Source organism: Cupressus sempervirens, chromosome 7 (assembly GCF_028749045.1).
Source record: "Cupressus sempervirens isolate cs-2001-9-10 chromosome 7, ASM2874904v1, whole genome shotgun sequence".
NCBI lineage: Eukaryota > Viridiplantae > Streptophyta > Pinopsida > Cupressales > Cupressaceae > Cupressus > Cupressus sempervirens.
Genome location: NC_143124.1, coordinates 178927160 through 178944262, shown reverse-complemented (window position 1 = coordinate 178944262; position 17103 = coordinate 178927160).

Here is a 17103-nt window from a genome sequence, read left to right as displayed (position 1 = left end):
CTAGTTGAAATATCTCTTAAGGATTCCTCCCCTATTCCATGGGCAAAATTTTTTGAATCTGAGACCTTACAACTGCAAGCCAACCTTGTTCCTCAAAACTTAGAAAATGAGAAAGAAACCATAGAGCCAATTCAAAAGCTAGTTGAGATGGAAAAAGAACCCTCTCCTCATAAGTCTGATAAGCCTAATTAAGAGGATGATATGCCAAAGTCTTCTAGAGGTAATGACAAGTATAAGGTTAGCCCTAACCTTGAAAAGGAAGTACAAAATCCCTCTGTTAAGGTAATAAAAAGAAAGAGGTCTATTCCTATAGCAACTAATCCTGCAACATCTACTCCAGTCACACCTAAACCAAAACAGACCCACAAAGTGGTTGAAGCTGAAGAAGTTCCTATATGTACAAGCCCTCATATGTGAGGTCGAGTATCTCCAGCTTCTATTGAAAAACCAAATGCCCCAATTCCAAAGTCTCATATAGAGTCAATAGTTGAAAATGTCCCAGATGATTCTCCTATGCAATTAGAGTCCCAAAACATAGAAACACATGTAACTGAGCCAATCAAGGAGACACTGCAAGAGAATTAGGAAATGTGAAAATCAAATCATACTGCTATTCTAGAAAAAAACACCTAGCAATGATCAACCTATTATGTCATCAGTCCCTAAATATTCCAATGTCTCTCTTATACCTTATAAATCTTCCTAGCACACCCAACATTTCCAAGAAGTTGCCAGAGAGAAAAAGATGAAATCTAAAACTCAAGAATTTTATGTTGACATATCAATCAAGTTTTTTATTAGTGACACACACTTATTCAAATTCTGTATAGCCATCGAGCTTCTACAGTAGCTATCAAGTCCTTTGAACCGGCTCCAATGGTTACCAAGCAGATTTAGTTAGTGTAAAGTTCAGCAATGTAAAGTTTATCTGTGGTTACCGAGTTTATAGTTCATATGATGCGAAGCCAATGGTTACCAAGCATTAAAGTGTCTTTTGAGTACTCAGTTTATGTGGTGATAAGATAGTGTTAACTGAGCTACTCCATGGTAACCAAGTAATTTAGTGTTTTCCAAGTTGCACAATATCTACTGAGTCACTAGTGCAGACCAAGTTCAAGACTACTTGAAAGTGATTAGTATGGACTAAGATTCTACATCTACTAAGAGCATGATGATGCCAAGTAGTGACAATGGATGCTGAGTATTAGAACCTCACCGAGTTAGTCTTTAGAACCTGAGTATCTTCATGTGGGCTGACTTTATAATATTTGTGTTAACTTGTGTTATGGCTGACTTTGTAATTTTGTAAATTGGATTGATATATGTGTGTGTGTGTGTGTGTGTGTGTGTGTGTGTGTGTGTGATGTATTGTTTCATATCAAGTGGAAGTAATAAATAAAAAATTGCATGGAATACCATGAATGTGTATTGCGAGTAAGAATGTGAATGTGAAATAAATGTGAGTAAAGTTCATATCAACATAAGGAGCAATACTGACAAATCTATCACACAAAGGTGATTAGTACATCAAGGAATCTCTATCAGAAAACTTAGTTGCAAGTCAAAAATCTATTGCTTCATCCTAATAGGTGAACCAATCAAAATCCTCTAACAAGGCAGACCTAACAATATTTTCTAAATCTCTTTATCGAGTGCATACTTCATTGTATGTTTTTAAATCCTTTTACAAGGTGGACCTAGCAGTCCTATTTGCTCCTAATAGGGTAGATCATTAGAAGTGATCAATGTAAGCCTTAACTGGCCAACTTTATACTGTAGTACTAAAGTTTGTGTATATCATCCCCACCCCAATTTTACTTTCTATTTGGAAGGTTTCTGTGTCACCAAATCATTGTGTTCAAGTATTGTGAATGCTTTTATATTTTTAGTTTCTCATGCATGCAATTAGATTAGATCTAATAAATTAAATGTTAAATATTGAATCAAGGATTGAAATTGGTAGAAGTTTTAGAAGTTATTGATTCACCCCTCCCCTCTCAGTAACTTAGAATATTCTTGAACATTTCCAACAATTGGTATTGAAGCTTTTTGGTTATTAGGAGAAAGTTTAATAGCTTGAGAAAAGATCAAGGATATGGAGATATTCAGACTTGACAAAGCTATTGACAATGAGAAGTTGGATCTAGAAATGGCCATTGCCCAACTCAAGAAAGCTAAGGAGCAACTTTTCCAATCTCTAAAAAGAAGAAAGGAACTTGCAAATCAAATGAATGATCATCTCTACATTGAAGAAAGAATTGAATTTTTTTTCCATTTAAGTAGTTCAGATGAAGCAAATAATGCAATCAAAGAACTCCTAGAGAAAAATAGTTCCCTACAAGAAGAAGTAAGAAAGCTAAAAAGAGAACAAGAAATTTAGTTAGAAAGGTTATGCGAGGTCTTGGAATAAAGGAACAAGATGATAGAAGAAATAGATGGAAGAAACAATGAGATCTAGAACCAATCCCTTTAGCATGTAGACCTTGTTGATCAAATCTCCAATGCAAATGAGGAAATCATGAACCAAAGAGAGATCAATGAGAGATTAAGAAATAATCTAAATTTTGAAAGACAGATCAATGAAAGAATAAGAAATGAGCTAAGATCTAAAAAACAAATAAGTGAAAAATTGAAAAATGACCTAAACACTGAGAAGCAAATCAACGAAAGAATGATGAAATCTCAAGTAGGCATGGTTCAATTGAATGAGAAAAAACTCTATAGGAAAAAAGGAAAAGAAGGAATTGGATACAAAGAAGAAGGTAAATCCTCCAAACAAGGTGCTTAAAGGAATAAAAAACCTACCTACAATCACTATGGTAAGATAGGTCATACATCAAACAAATGTTGGAGTAATGGAAAATAAAAATTCAAGAGAAAATGCTACAACTGCAATCAACATGGTCACAAGGCTAATGAATGCAAAGAGAAACCTAAATTTGAAGATAATTATCATCAATGCAAGAAACATGCACACAAGGCATCAAAATACAAAACAAAGACATTGAATCCTACAAAACAAAATGTGAAGGCAATATTTGGTTGGGATTACAATACCTAGTGCAAATGTCATTATTGTGGAGAATATGGACACATTTGTATAAATTGTGTTAAACATTGTATGAGGAAAATAGATACCACTATAAGATGTTACATTTGTACAAAACTTGGTCATATTGCCAAGAATTGTATGAATACTGCTAAGATTGAAGATGAGAAGAAGGAAAAAGATAATAACATTCAAAAGTAGATGAGACAAAAATGGCTTCCTAAGTCTATTGAGGATACTGGTATGAGAAATGATGGTTAAGTCACTCAAAAATTGGGTGACTCTACCAACTCTAATTAAGTTCTCAAGGAAGAATTGGAACTAGGCTATCAAAGAAGACATCAGAATTAGTTCTAGTTAAAGGGTGACAAAGATCTAAATTCATATACAAGATATAAAGGGATCACTAAGCATGATCTATATCAGTCATTACCAAGTAAGGTTGAGTCATAGACTCTACCGAGCAAGGTCAGGAATAAGAAAGACACTTATGACTACCAAGTCACAAAGACTTTGCTGAGTGATCAATATAGAGTAGTGGATGACAACCTCTCAAGCATTATGATTGCTCATCTACCTCTGTACTGAGCATAAATAGAAAAAGAGTAAAAAAAAAGACATGGAAGCGAATTCATTTTTCACTGTGAATTTTAGAGAGCTATTGTGAAGTGTTATTTTCTGTGTGATCAAGTGACTTGAGCAAATTTCCTACAATTATTTTCAAAGTTCTCTCAAGCTACCAAGAGAAATAGAATCTAGTAGTAGCAACAAGGAAAAGAAAGATTATGATATGTTGTTTCGTGGTGTTGAATGGAAGGCATCAAACTTCAAGCTCGTGCCTATAGTTACAAAAATCCTAGACCCCAGTAGAGCTCAATCACGAATCACTCCTAAGGTACTTATTGTTAATGAAATTAGAACTCACTTTAAATGAACAATTCAAGAAAATGGTACTCTTGAGATGGATGATGCCATAGCTCAGTTGTGTGTTCATGGAACCTTGAAACTCGAGCATCAACATTTGGAAACAAAAGGTTTAACTCATATTCCCCATATGCCCCAAGAGTTTCAATTAAAATGGAATAGGTATATTCTTAGTCAGGTGCACAATGGTCAATTATGGTTGGAGAAACCAATATTGATAACAAAAAAGATGATTCATTGAATCACTGGCCTTCCCATGCTAGCCAAAGACAAAACAACCAAAACCTAGGTCGAGCTAAATTGGAAAAGAAAACCCTAGCTGATTGGGATGGCAGAGGCATGAAAATAAGTAGTGTTATAGATGCAGAACTCAAATTTGGTATTCATGTTATAGCCCACAAGATATGTAGTTCAACCCATCACAACAGTGTATCATGTGAAGTTGTGGTCTTGGCGTACAAAGTGGTGAAGAATAACTTGTCTTATGACCTCATAAAGTTGTTACTAAGACAATTCAATAAGAATATGGAAAGCATTACAAATTTCAAGAATAACCTATACAAATTTGGTTCTTTGTTAACATGTTTATTCTTCTATGTTTAGAAGTTTTTCCCTTCCAAAGGCACTGTAGTCTGAAGAAAGGATGTACCAGTACTGTACCAAATAAATGAATACATTACAGAAATGGGAGAAAACTATGAAAACATCATGGACAACTATTTTGATGTGTTCAAAGATAAATTGAATAATACGTTTAGGATACCTAAGAAGTTAGTTGAGGACTACAATGATGTTGTGTGCTTTATGGTTGATTTTGACAAGGTATACATCTAGGCAGTCAAGCCTAGGACTGTGTGGGTCAAGCATCTAAGTTATGAAGTAAACATTGATGAGACCAAGGATATCATTGAAGCCCTTTTCAATGAAACTGTGGATCCCAAGGCCCCTTACTTTGGTACTTATGAAGGGCAAAGGCAAGAATAGAGCTGGAAATCAAGCTACCTCAGGTGGTTAAGAAAGGAAAGAGGAGGATAGCCAAACTGAAATCTAGTGCACCTCTCATGTTAGCTAAGGGTAAAGGTGAAGAGGAAGAGCAGGTAGAGGATGAAGAAGAATTAGAAGAAGAAGAAGAAACTTTAAAGAAAAAAGAGCAAGGTGATCATCACCAAGCCTAAAAAGGCATCCACTACAATCTTCACAAGGAGGTCCAGGAAGAAAGGAAGTAACATTGTACTTAGTAGACTTCCTCCCACCTTTCAAGAAAAGTTAAAGAAAATGGAAGAGGGTGCTAGTATAACAAATTTTAAATCCTTGAAGTATGAAACAATGATAGAGGTAGAGTAGAAACAAGTTGAAGAGCTTGTGTTGACCAAAATGGGCAAATGGAAGTATTCACTAGACTAGATTGCCTCTCAAATCTCTAATAAACTATTGCAAAAAATAAAGCCAAGATGGGATTTTGCAATAAAAACACTACAAACACTTGGAAGAATGTTTACCATCTTCATAAGCCAAGTGAATATCCAATTGAAGTAAAGGATGATGAAGAAGAAGAAGGTAAGGATGAAGAAGATGATGAAGGATCATCTCACTATGTTAGTGATGATTATGAAGAGTATAAGGAGCAAGAAGCGAAAGAAAAGGAAGAAGAAGAGGAGAAAGGTGTAGAAGCTACCTAGGAAGACAAGGAAGATGATGAGGAGACTGACCCAGTAAAGATAGCGGCTGTATTCATTACCTCACTTCCTCACTTCTAGAGAAAATATCTGACAACATCAAGTATGGAGGCATCTTTGGCAAGTTTGGTTGTGACTATGTCAGATGCATCAAATGTCCAATCACTCTTTGCACCAACACAACTCAACATATCATTGATAGAAGTGACTTCCACTTCATCAACCGAGCTACAATCTCGCTCTTCATCTACTGAGTTAAGTTGTTTAATCATATCCTCTACAATTTTGACTTCTTTAGTTTTGAGCTCATCCATGGTAAGCACTCCAATTTTGGATTCTACAATTTTGAATTCATCAATTTTGGATTCTTCTAGCATCTTTGTAAGTATTCCACCAATCAGTGTTATAGAAGTTTTTACTGAAAGCCTAAGTATGTCCACGATTGTTTCTATTTTGGATACTAAAAGTGCAAGGATAGTTGAGCCTGAGGCTCAACCAAGTACAAATTTTTTGAAAGGAAAGGAGATAGAAGAAGTTCGAGATTTGGATGAGGAAATAGAAATTCCTAAATGGGATTACCACAATTTGTCTATAGACCAAATGCACATATTTGGTGAACTTATTTAGAAAAAGGCCAAGCAGTAAAGATTAAGAGAAGAAAGAGACAGAGAATACAAGATATTGGTCGGGGCACATATTGTGTTTTCTAGCTTGGATGATGCTAAAAATATTTTATCTGAGGCTATTGGAATTGAGGTTGATTCTTCTCAACCTATTTTGTTTTAGCTTGAGGAGGTAGTCCAAAAGTTTAATAAGGATACAGAAGGACAAGAGAAGTTGATTGAAAAGGTAGAAAGGAAATTCAATGATAAAGTGCTAGAGCACATTGTTCAGCAAATCATTGTTAATCAAGTGGAATTATCAACAATTTTGGTCAATCTTGAGACATCCTATTCCAATGTGTCATCACTTTTTGCAAAGCTATGTGATGTTGCCGAGTATACCATAGAAGTTAAGGAAAAATTGTCCAAAATTGATACTGATCTTAAGGCAAGTGCTCAACAGTTGCAACTTGAACCCAGTTCAAGCTCTACACATTTTAAGAAGATCGAATTTTTAACAGACATGCAAGTAGCGTTGTTAAGAGAAGAAGCAAGGATCTGTTCCACATTAGTTGATATAAAAAATATGATCCTTCCAATCATGGAATCTATGTAGAAACATATTTTTTATTCAAAAACCCTGATTCATGATAACAACTTCTCCATTGCTGACCACATGATTGAACTGTCAGCTGAAGTGCAAATTGCCATTCAGACATGTAAGGTTCTTCAAGAAAAATAGGATAAGTCATTGGCAATTACCCTTAAGGTACACTCTAAATTCTTATCTCATTTTGGTGTCTCCATGTAAATATATTTAATACATCTTTTGCATTACTATCAAAAAGGGGGAGAAGAGAAGAGTTAAAGGGAAGATAAGATATGGGAGAAAATTTAAAAAGAGAAAAGCGCAGAGTCACAGGGGGAGAAATCTATATAAGAGAAAAGTTGTAGGTGTTGGAGTTCTTACTTGTAAAGAACATATCGGGTGAATTTAAACCTAATACCAAGAAACAAAGGCAAGGACAAGCCTAAGGATGAGCTAAATCCTATATTCAACAAGGCTAAATCTTAGTTCTAGACCAAACATTAACAGAGTCAATAGGACTCACTTCACTTTAGGCTCTGCTAAGCCAAGGTGAGCAAACCTAAGGGGTTTATCTTATTAACTTGATATTCTTCTTTGCAAGATTATTCCCTACAACAAAAATGGTCAATATTCTTCTATAATCTGCTAACAAACTTCCTAATTGCACTAGCTAATTACAACCAAAGAAAGTAACAACAAATAAGCCATGAACGACACTTCTATCTCTTCAATTCATGAAAGTAAATTGATTTGTTGTTGTGATTGTTACGTAAAAAGGTGAATCAACAATGTATTCTTGAGCTTTAAAATGGATCGGTGCTTTATCCAGTGGGACATAGAGTAAAATATTAGCAGTTTTGGACCTTTTTCAATCAACTTGTGATTGAAAATGTCAACATAAAAGTTTTAGTTTCATTCTAATTCTCATCTTTTCCATAAACCCTAAACCTTATCAATTATAGAAAGCAATTACCCAATTCTTTAAATTAGTAGAAATCAATAAGAGACATACAACCTTTTGGATTGCATTACATTGAAGAGAAACTTGTCTATTCAGTCCCAAAGCTATAGATATATGAAAAAGAGACAAAACTACAAAGATAATGATATTTAAGGATAAATCCTTCAATTTAAATCTTAACACTGCCAATAAAACTCATAGTATGACATAGATATAAAACCATTGGTCCCAAATATTCCCTTTGTATTCAAGTATGCATACATGTGAACTCATTCAGATTATTATAGAAAAAAAAAGGATGGACTGCTAAATAATACATGACACATAAAAACTCTATAGAGAATTGACCTCTACTTCTCATCTTGGGAATCCATATATAGGATTGCAACAAGCTACAGATGAGAGGAGGACACACATCAAAATTTTAATGGAAAACAAAAACTTTGGAAGATGGGAACCACAAATTTTACAAAAAAATCTCCCAAAAGATCGATAAAAAAAATAAGTAGTTGAGATGACAGAAAAACATTAAAGTTGAATCTTTGTTCTTTTCTTCCCCGTGTACTCTATCTACCCTGTTTGCAAAATATCTCAGCTAACTCCTTGTTGAAGTGATTGAGTATCAATACTCACTCCACTTGGTTGTGATGACCCATCCTCCTTGATATATTTTGTTTGAATTAGGGCCTCAGTAGTGTCTTTGATTGGCATTAACGTCCCTTGTCCCTCTACTCTTTGAGTTGGAGAAATCCTCTGTTCTACTTGTGTCAGTTCTTCTTTGAGAGATGTGATTTCATCTTCAAGTTCTTGAATTTTGGTCTCAAGCTCAGTAATTTTTTCTTTTTAGACATGGCTGCACCTAAATCCTATTGGTCAAGAAGCTTATATTCAGTTCATGACATTATGTTTCTATCAAAATAAGATTCTATGATATTATGACAAAGGTAGTTGAAAAGACCTTTCATAACATCACATTACTACAACAGTGGCTTTCTGATCTTATGAAAACACTTTAACAAACTCTTGTCGACTAGTCGAACACAAAGGAAAACCCCCCTATGATCATACGACATCCCTTTTGTTGCACCATTGACATTACCTTCATCTCCTTCTATAATCTCACGACAAGCGGCTTTGTAGCATCGTGGGTCACCTTTTCTTAACCTACAATCATATGATATGATTGTAATATCACACACCTTGCACCTAGGCCATCCTGATCATACAAAAATATCGTAGCATCATAGCCTCTCCATTTGAGATCCCCGACCTCATGATCTCATGCCTTTTTCGTAGGATCACAGACCCCAATTTTTGGTTGTCCAATCCTATGACCAGTAGTAACATTGCCAGCCTTGGGTTTGAGCTTTTCGATTGCATGACAAAGGGGGGCACCCAATCATAACATCATAGCACTTCCTGCTGCATCTTTCGATCACATGATCAGTCAAAATGTTGTTGACCCCATGGCAGGCTATGGGTAGGCCCCTATACACGTGCCTTCATGTCCACCAACAAATTGCTCAAGTTATTTAACTCTTGAGTGCCCCATCTTTTAAAAACCAAAATAAACTATCTCCTCGTGCATATGGGATAAAAGATTCAACTACTACCATGAGCTCCCTCTATCATGTTTGACACTTAGGCAGAAAATGCAGAATGACACTAGCTCAAAATGAAACTTTGCAGGCATGCTCAAAATGTAAATTTATCATCATAGAATGCATATGTAGGCTGAAAGAAAGGTGTTAGAAACATAAAACACCACTTAAGCATTAATTCAATAGTTGGGTATATAAGCAAGAAAAGCATTCATAGGGGCTCAAAACTTAGAATGGACACTCAAAATGGCAATGCAATTTTGAGCATAATCAATAGGTACATAATTAATCATAGTATGGAAGAAAAATATGATATGATGTAGACATACTCTATATATATCTTACAAAGATCAATTTTGAAAAATCTCAAATTAAACCAAGCTAGTATCACATGATGATGAACACAAGGTTTTCAATTTTGGGCTAATAAGTGTTTTTTTCACTAATGCCAAAGGGGGAGATTGTTGACATATTAGTCAAGTTTTTTTTATTAGTGACACACACTTATTTAGATTCTGTATAGTCACTAAGCTTCTATAGTAGCTATCAAGTCCTTTGAACTAGCTCCAGTGGTTACTAAGCATATTCAGTTAGTCTAAAGTTTAGTAGTGTAAAGTTTATCAATGGTTACCAATTTCATAGTTCATATGTTGTGAAGCCAGTGGTTAACAAGTATTGCAATGTCTACTGTGTACTCAGTTTATGTGGTGAGAAGATAGTGTTAACCGAGCTACTCCATGGTAACCAAGTAATTCAGTGTTTGCCAAGTTGCATAATATCTACCAAGTCACCATTGCATATCGAGTTCAAGACTACTTGAAAGTGATTGGTATGGACTGAGCTTCTACATCTACCAAGAGCATGATGATGCCAAGCAGTGATAGTGGATGGTGAGTATTAGAATGTCATCGAGTTAGTCTTCAAAACCTAAGTATCTTCATGTGGGCTGACTTTGTAATATTTGTGTTAACTTGTGTCATGGCCAACTTTGTAATTTTGTAAATTGGATTGATATTGATATGTGTGTGTGTGTGTGTGTGTGTGTGTGATGTATCGTATCATATTAAGTGGAAATAATAAATAAATAAAATTGCATGGAATACAATGAATGTGTATTGTGAGTAAGATTGCAAATGCAAAATAAATACAATAGCTAAAGAATTGTAAAGTCCATATCAACATAAGGAGCATTAGTGACAAATCTATCATAGAAAAGTGATTAGTACATCAAGGAATCTCTATCAACAAACTCAATTGCAAGTCAGAAATCTACTACTTCATCCTAATAGGTGCATACTTCATTGTATGTTTGTAAATCCTCTTACAAGGTGGACCTAGCAGTCCTATTTGCTCTTAACATGGTAGATCATTAAAAGTGATCAATGTAAGCATTAACCGACCAACTTTATACTGCAGTACTAAAGTTTGTGGGTATCATCCCCACCCTAGTTTTAATTTCTATTTGGAAGGTTTCTGGGTCACCAAATCATTGTGTTCAAGTATTGTGAATGCTTTTATATTTTCAATTTCTCATGCATGCAATTAGATCAGATCTGATGAATTAAATGCTAAATATTGAATCAAGGTTTGAAATTGGTAGAAGTTTTAGAAGTTACCGATTCACCCCTCCCCTTTGAGTAACTTAGCATACTCTTGAATATTTCCAATATTTTCATCATCAAAAATTCAATCAATATTGTTTGGTCTATAGAATTATTTTATTTTTCAGAAAGCCTTGTGGAAGCAAGAGAGAGACCAGATCCAAAAGACAATATTTGATAGAGACATGGAAATTGAATCATTAAAGGAGCAAGTAGAAAAGCATAAGCAAAAAATGAATAAAGATTTGAAGTTAGCTAATTATGTTATGGCCTATAGACCACCCCCAAGGGTGTATGCTATGTGTTTGAAAGAATAGTTTCTGTTATTCCATACTAGTACATTAGGCCCCCATTTTCGACCAAAAGTTTTGACCAAAGGCCTATTTGGGTTGTTAAATTCATTTTTTTTGAAAAAATGGGCCTGATATGGTCAAAATTTCGACCAAATTTTGACTATGGTAAAATTGTTTAAATTTTGACCTTCAGAACATAAGAAAAAAGGTCACGACAGTGTTAATTTTGTTTTGGGGTGTACTGTGACTGCAATGGGTGGGAGTTTGGTGCAGGGTCAACAGGAGAGGAGATAGGAGGTAAGGATCTAGTCATTAGATATCATTCCAAGTTTTTTATCTATCAGAAAGTTGCAGAGGCAGATTCCAAAGCTATTCAATGCTTTTAAATTTTCTCTTTCTCTTCTACTCATCGCAATTTAAAAAGCAGACCCACTGTTAATTCTTTCATGTCACAACTTTTTTTTATAGATGATGTTTAGGTTCAAGGTTAGCATATATTTAAGTGCAAGGATAAAGCTATGGAAAATTTATATTTCTGATATAATGCACTATTCATTTTTTGTATTTCTTTTGCATGCAGGGAATCTCGAGATGTCTTGGTGTTGGAAAACTCTGGATCAGAAACAAAGAATGTAATATGCCATAGCTGCTCCCATTTACTTTTTCACTCAAATTAGTAGCATTACCTCTGACAGAATTTGATCTAGACCCATTCACACAGGTTTGTGGCCATTTTACTGTAGATTTCTTTGCAAGACATTAAACAAGAACTCAATCTTTGGGAGGATTGATATATTGTAGAACATCTGTATCTGCATTCCTTTCCTCTTCATTCTAGTAGTTTATTTTCATCTTTCTGTATGCCTTGCATCCACAGCATGAACTTGTTGAGTCAGGAGTCTTTTTCACTACTTTATTTAAAGAAGAAAGGAAGCTTAGCTTGCAAGTTTTCAAAAGAACTTCATTGTAGAGTTTGGAGCCCCAACAATGTAAATACTATGAGGAAACTATACGAGATGCATTGTTATAAGTTATACAAGCTTTCTTGGTGCAATCTAAAAGTACCATTTTAAGGAACCATTTGTCCAAAATAGAAAATGTAATGCTGTGATTCTAGGAGATAACGTGCAGATGGGTATGCTTGTGTGGGAGAAAAAAGAAGAAAAGAAGCAACTTGTTTTATCATCTCTGGCTAAAGACACAACTCATATTCTTGAAGTTGTGTTATATTCTCTCATAGATAGTCCTGCTATAAATAATTATTCATTTTTTCCCTCATGCTTGTGCTTTGAATGATTAGGAGTAGCATGTATCTTGTTGGTGTTTCAAACTGCTAAAACTATCAAGCAATAAAATGCTTAATATCACAGTGAAATGACTCACACAATCTAGGGATTAGCCAATTCCCAATATCAACTATATGAATGAATCACTATAACCCAACTTCAACAAAACCAAATGATGGTTTCCTACTCTTCTGGCTCTACTAAACCAAGGTGGGTATACCTAGGGATAATTCTAATGCAACTATGTATGAAATTATCTTAGTTTCATTTTGATTCTCATCTGTTAGCTTCACATACATACATAACTCACTTCAATTCTTCAATGCTCTCAAACTTATACACATCTCTAATTAGCAGATCTGGTCATAATTCTCCTAAAATTTACAAATATTCCTAGAAATAATAGCTACCTAAGACTCAGGAATTAGATATAAATGAGTTGAGACCAGCATTTATAATTCTTGAACAGGATTGAAATAATTTTGATTTTATAAGATGACTTGATATGCAGCAAAAAAATTCATCCTTGTTTACTTCTGATTTATAGGACTAGTGCCTTATCCATTGGGCAAGAAATTGACTATTGGCGGGAGATCTAATTCAAATAACTTGTATAAGAATTAATCAACTGTAATCACCCATCTCCATTCTTATGCAATATCCCTTTTATGAACTCATAAACCCTACTAATTTACTGAAGCATTTATATAATTTCTTGAATTAAAAGAAACAATAAAACCAACATTTAAATGACTTCAAAGTAAACAAACCCATAAACTGGAGACAGAAATTGATGACATAGATATAGTGTAAATACCCTATTGTATTATCCTTTTCATATGACTAATAAAATAATCAATAGAAAACCAATTGAATTCCCAAAATAGATTTCCATTTTTTCGTTTCAATTTGCTTATCAAATAGTACAATGGAAGAAAATTCAAAACCTGTGCATACTATTGGACTGACTGTATATGTACTCTTCTTGAAAGAAAACAAAAAATTACACAAGTCTCTAACCATCACAATGCCTTGAAAACTTATTTATATAGATATGAGTTGCAAAAAGTAAAGGGAAAATGTGATTAACAAGTGTCCGAGGAACAAAATATTACCCAAAAGACAAAAAGTTCACAATAGAATGCCAAGTGTATCAAATATTCTTTTAGGTAGGCCCGTTCCTATTATTGCTATACTTATCAACTTTTGATTTGTCTCTCATTATTCTGGATCCTCAGAATACATGGTTGCTAGGCTAGCCAATGAGGGGTGATCTTGTGATGCCTTCAGATCAGTTTGTTCCTATAGGTTTTCACTACTTTCACCTTGAGCAAGCACTATTTCCTTTTCACTTTCTTCTTCCTTCAATTCTGGTACTGATGTGTTAATGACCTGCACCTCATCTTCCTGTTCCCTATCATTATCTGAACTGCCTTCCTCCAACTGCTAGTCCAAAGGAATATCTACCATCCATTTGTTAAACTATATGTCATCCAGCTAGCTGAACCGTAGGATATCATCTTGTTTTTTTAATATATAATTAGCCTCCTTTTCAAAACCAACAAATTCTTGCCTCAAAGAATCAAAAAATAACTAGACTTTAACCAATTCCTCTATCGTGGTGGCCCACTAGGCATGCCCCTTTTCATTAACAACTTTATTTATCCTTATGCAGAAAAGGTCATCCAGTTCTTTACTCCATTCATCCTTATTTTTCAATTGGTTCTTTATATCCAAAGCACAAGCAAACAGATCAAATTTTTGATTCTTGTATTTATTCAAATAAGAAACAATTTCTAGTTGCAAAGCAACTCTCCTATTATCAAAATCTGTCAAGTCATTAGCAATATCATATAATTTTTCAATATGGTCATTTGAAGACCTTATAACTGAATAACATAAAAGGGTGATTTATTTTTCCCTTTTTCCCCACTTGTTAACAATAGGCTTAAGGATTTTATCATGGGTTTTTAGTTTCTCCCATATACTTATTACTCTTGCCAACTGATAAAAAAAAGGGCCATTCAATCTTGTCTACCAAATACATTAGGGCCTTTCTAAGCTTATCCTCATATTGCGTATTTAACTCTACATGTAAAGCCCATAGCTTATTTTTTTCTTCTTCAAAATCCTCAGCCGTATAATATTCTGGCCTTTGAGGTGTGTTTGGTAGTTCTACAAGGGGGGTGGATTTAAAAGGTTCCACTAGAGGATGGGGGTATGTTATTTTTGGCCTTGTGGACTTCCGCATTACCTTGTTTTCAAGTTCAATTCTCCTTTTTACCTCCTTATTATAGGCCTCAAGAAGTTTTTCATATTTACCCTGTAACTCAGACATGGCCGGTTCCTCCTTCTTTGCAGTATCCAAAAGAAACTTGGAAGATTCCACATTCCAAGATGCTGCCTGCACATGTGAGGTATCAAAAACTCTTCTCACAATTAAGCTTCCCATCAAGCCAAAGTCATCTGAATGCGATGATGTGGCTCTGGATGCTCTTCTCAGTGACCAACTAACCAATGCAACTTGATCTTCAATGAATGCAGTGCCTTGAAAGTTCTCTTTATTCTGGTCTTGCAAAGTCAATTTATTTGAAACAAAACTAAAAACTAAAGCATTAGCAATATCCCAATTTGGCAACAATAAAATGTTAGATGCCTTGACCATTTTTCTCCCTTCCTCAGGGCTTATATTCTACAATTCTTTTATCATTTCTTCTTTAGTTTGGTTCCGAATGGAATTTTCATCCATTTTTGGATGCTCTATTTTCATCTTTTTACATTTCTCCTCAAAAATGTTCATGTTTTCTCTCCATGCAAACTGCTAAAAAGCCCTAGATTTGACAAAAATATCATCAGTTAAAATTTTATGACTTGCCTGCTCTAACACAGGGTCCAATTCCCTGCCACTATAATCTGCTACAGTTAGATCCAAACTTGGGAGGGAAGGTTCTCGAGGGTTACCCTCATCTAATTCTACTTGAGTAATAAAAATACCTCCCTGTGATCCCATCCGTTCGATCTGTTCACCAGTGAGATTTTCTTCTCCAATCCTCAGAGGGGACTAAGTGGGAGAATATTCCTCAACTTGAGGCCTTTCTTCTATTATTATTTTCTGCCTCTTAGGACTAGGCTCATCAGGTCTCTCCTCTTGGGCTATACTAGTGGATCCTTTTATTTGTTTGCCTTTATCTATAAGAATCCTTTTATTCTGAATTATAGTATACCCAGGCATCTTTTGTACAATTATTTTACTAGCTCTCACATTTGGGGTGAAAGCCAATCTCCTTATGACCTCTCTAGCCTTATTAGGGTAGGAATCATTAAAAATTTATTTCTTTTCATTCATGACTTCCATTATTTTAGGGAAGGTATTCATGAGTTTACTTATTTTGTTAGCCTCTATAATAGCATTATCTAAAGGATCATATTTATTATCAAAAAATGAATGAATTCTAAGACCTGAGGATAAACTCTCCACTTTTCCTTTTTAGTTTGCTACTCCTGCAATGAGAATTCATTCCTTATAATGTCCTCTGGATAATAAGAATCATGCTTGACCGGTCCCAACTTGATTCTATGCCTCAACATTTGATTGAAAAATCCCTCAGAATCACAAAAATGGGGATGAGAGACAACCATCATATACTGCTCCAAAATTTTATGCAAAAAGAGCATCCCCCTTTTGTAATCACAAACTAATAGGCCACTATGCAAGTAGGGAAAATTGACCCTAATTTCCTTTTCAACAAAAATATTTCTTCAACTCCCCCTAATTTCCACAAAACTTCAGCCACTTCTACCTTCAAAGTTACTTGGTAAGGCAAAACATGAGGACTCCCTTTAAAACCATATATTCTGAAAATAGTAGAAATAGAGTAAGGGATGATATCTCCCCAATTATGTGAAACTTTCAAGTCATGGGGGTTATCCATAGGCCTAATGAGACTCATTAGTGCTTTAGGGATTCTGGGATTGTCACTCAATATATGGCACCTTAGCTTAGAAGCAAAATATCTATCAAAACTGACACAACTAGCATTACTTGCGTCCCAGGTCATATCTGCATTCCACAACTAGACTGGTAGTATTTCCCCATTCTCCTCTCTGTTTAGTTCCATCTCATTACCAAAATATGTCACTCCTTTGAACAAAAACATATGCATTAATAAAGAGCAGTGACCAAAAGTTTTTTCCACCTTGCCCTTCACAATCCCAACTAAACCAATGTGAATTTCTTCAGCCAAAGAGGAAGCAAAATCAAAAATAAAATCTACACCGAAGGAAGCAATCTGAACCATCATGTAGATGAAACCAATGGGCATAAGTTCTTGCTCATCTTTGCCAAAAACTTGGCATAAGGTCCTATATATCTCTACAGCTCGAGAAGTAAAAATACTCTTCTTGAAAGGCTCTCTAGAGGCTACAGTAATTACTGGAAAAGTTCCTATTGTACCAATATGTGCCCTCAGTCTACCTTCCCTGATTACATCCTTCTTTGCTTTATATTAATTCTCTAATTCT